Source organism: Mus caroli, chromosome 8 (assembly GCF_900094665.2).
Source record: "Mus caroli chromosome 8, CAROLI_EIJ_v1.1, whole genome shotgun sequence".
NCBI lineage: Eukaryota > Metazoa > Chordata > Mammalia > Rodentia > Muridae > Mus > Mus caroli.
This window is the reverse complement of record NC_034577.1, coordinates 53,374,346-53,377,794: the sequence shown is the minus strand read 5'-3', so window position 1 is coordinate 53,377,794 and position 3,449 is coordinate 53,374,346. Positions and strand designations below refer to the sequence as shown.

The window sequence follows — 3,449 nt, the reverse complement described above, 5'->3', positions numbered from 1 at the left end:
CCTTTCAAGGAGAAATTCTCTGTCCGTTACCTTGGTATGACATTCTATAGCCCACATGGTGATGTTGTTCAGGGCTCTGCAGAAGGATGGATGGGTGGGCTGATATAAATCACAAGCTGGTCAGATTTGTCGATCCAAGGCAATGCTTTTAGATGATATTTTCTGGGGTGAATGTATTGTTTAGATTATTTAACACTTAAAACTATACTCCTACTTTTGAGAAATCATCATTTCTTTTTTTCCTCTTGATGCTTGGCTTGTTCTCTTTCATATCAAAAGCCTTTCATCCTTTGCGCCATGCTTTGTGTCTCTCATAAATTTAAATTTTCACATCTTAAATTCTTTTCCTTCTATTATACAATTAATTAATTAACGTTGCACCCAGATAAGAGGGTCTCTACATCTGTTTAATTCAGCTGTTGTGTGGAACCTCTCAGAGGTCAGTTATGCTTGGCTCTTGTCTACCAGCATAACAAAGTATCATTAATAGTGTCAGGGATTGGTTCTTGTCCATGGGATGAGTCTCAAGTTGGGTCAGTTATTGGTTGAGGCTCTGTGACATCTTTGTCCCTGCACATCTTGTAGGCAGGGCACATTTTAGGTAGAAGGTTCTGTGTGTGGGTTGACGTCCTTATCCCTCCACTGGGAGTCCTGCCTGGCTACAGGAGGTGCCCACCTCAGGCTCCATATCCACCACTGCTAGGAGTCTCAGCTACAATCAGATAGACTCTCTGGAGCCTCTCCCATCCCAGATCTCTGGTACGTCCTAGAGATGCCTCTCCCCTTTTCCTTCTTCCTAATTATTACTTTCATTATGTTACTAAAAACTCAAGATACTGCATGAGAATCTGTGTTCTTATAGATATACCTTATTGTAGATGCAGTGGATCTGAAGTCTTAAATTCTTATTTCACTTGATTAGAGATTAGTGCTTCTGAGGCTAAAACAACCCATCTCTGGCTTATTAGAGCCCAGGACCACTGTGTGATTTTGAGTCCTAGTGTCTGGATATCTAATCATGATTCAGAAGCAAACAATGTGTTGTGGATAATGCTCATGCTTGTTTGGAAAGACATTCCACTTTTGTTGGGCCCCAAGCTCACTTGTTGGCTTCATGGCTGACAATCTTGTTTTTTGATTTCTCCCAGACTTCTAGCTTGCTTTCAAAGGCAATGCAGTAGATTATGCCAAGAGGAGTAGGTTAAATGTACATGTTAGCAATGCTTTAACCTTTATAGTCTTAGTTTGACTTAGAAAAGCATATTTTTATACAAGAGGGAACTGAAGCTTAAAAGGAAAATGTGGCATCATAAACTTTAACTCAGAACTATGCAATGTTGACGTGAACTGTTATTTGTAATGCTTGCTAGTCCTCTGTCTCTGTCTCTGTCTCTGTGTCTCTCATACTGGGGTCTGGATCATGCTAGGACGGTGCTCTTAAAGTTTTAAAAATTGATATAGCATTTTACTAGTTAGCCTAGGCTGGTTTTGAACTAGCTATGTAGCCCATCCAAGGTTTAAATTTGAGCCCCCTGCCTTCCAAGTAGCTAAATTACTCGTGTCCATCATCAAGATAGGCTAGAATTCTTATTTAAATATTTTTTAACCTTTTTTTTTTTTTTTTGAAATTTGGCCTTTGCCTTAACTCAAGCATTCTGAGGGCCAGGCTGTGTGGTATAACCACACTACATGGAGGAAGTGAATTTCACAGACACTAGACTGAATATGAATAAAATGGAACAAAGTGTTTTCTACCATGTGTCAAATCTGCTCAACTGTCCCACAAGCTTCATTACAAACTCTCAGGAGTTTTACAAAGTTAGGTTTTACAAATGCATATTCATATGTATCTGGTTTATTCTGTTATACTTTGGTATTTACCAAGTAGAAACATAGTTCTGTATAACCAAAGACTATACTGTATCCCATTTCATGCTATAATTCTGTAGGAAATCTCAAAGCTGTTAAACAAGTAGATGACTAATATATCCTCAGTGTAAAATATTGAGACAATGTGAGACAGTTAGAATGGACCACAAATGTTCCCCTTTGTCATCTTTCCTGTGGGTCTCACACTCATCTCTGAGATGACGTTAACATAGTAATCACTCTGGCCTGTGAGTTTGTACAGATGCCCACATTTACTATATTTATTTACTCATTTACTTGAAAGAGTGTGTTTCTCAGTCTATTTTTTTTTTTTTTTTTTTGGTTTTGTTTTGTTTTGTTGAGACAGGGTTCCTCTGTATAGCCCTGGCTGTCCTGGAACTCACTTTGTAGACCAGGCTGGCCTCGAACTCAGAAATCTGCCTGCCTCTGCTTCCCGAGTGCTGGGATTAAAGGCATGTGCCACCACGCCTGGCATCTCAGTCTATTTTGTGTTGCTCTAAGAATGCTCTTTCTGCTCCTAGGGGAGTTGCAGTTGTGGCAGCTGTGTCACATGTGTGTCAAGAGGAGAAATGCTGTGTCTATGCTCAGTGTTCTGACCTGTGAACATCTGAGTGAATAGTGACCTACCATTCACTGAACGAAGCAAGCCTGAGATGACCACCAGCGCCTCGCAGGTCTGGGGCTGAAAACAGACCATGCTCAAGATGAATCCTGCCCAGTGTCATAATGCAGGTGTGGGGCAGAGCACTCCTGAGACCACTCCTGAGTCGATCCCAGATACACAGAGACCCTGGAGAACAACTAAGTGAAGCACATAAGTGGTGGAGAAATGGAAGAGAAAGAGAAACAGAAGGATGTGGGAAGAATGGAGAGAGGCAGAACTGGACACTTGAGGGTGTTGAGGAACATCCTGATGTAAGTAGCCAGTGACGCCACCTAAGAACATGAGGTCCTGGCCTGTACTGCTACCAAGGGCTGTGGCTGGGTCCATGGCTCTACAGCAGCAAGGGTATGTTATCACCAAAGACCAGGCATAAGTCTCTGGTCTGGGCTGCCATCTGGGGACATATTGATGTCTGGGGGCTGGACAGAACTGGCCACACCCCTCTCCTGGGCATCCTGGGAGAGCTGGCCTTGGGGGTATGAGAACAGGAGAACTGATCTCACCTCTAGCCAGCTGCAGTACTCAGGAGAGTGGCCTCAGCACATTGCCTAGGAAGCACTCCTGGTCTCAGGAGTTGTGTGTTAGCTGGTTCTGAGGATGTGAGCGTGGGAGAGCCAACACCTGCACTGGTCTCCCATGTGGTGGCACGGCTGAGGCGAGGTCCTGCCCCCTCTTTTGCCCTCCCCACCTGAGGCAGGAGGGGGAGCTGGTCATGCATCTCACCTAGTGCAGCACTTGGGTTAGCCAGCCCAAGGGTGTGTGTGTAAAAGAGCTGGTCCCACAACATGTCTGTTGGGCAACAGCATGGGCAAAGTTCAGATGCCCTCCCCAACCCTCACACCTTGCCACCTAGAGCAGGCCATAGAGCTGGTTCTGGAGTTATGAGAGCAAATGA

The 3,449-nt window shown here is 43.9% G+C and overlaps 1 pseudogene; it reads left to right on the top strand.

Annotated features, from left to right (window-relative positions):
- Positions 1-2,406: 2,406 nt before the first annotated feature.
- LOC115031828 lies at positions 2,407-2,521 on the top strand (annotated as a pseudogene).
- Positions 2,522-3,449: the final 928 nt, after the last annotated feature.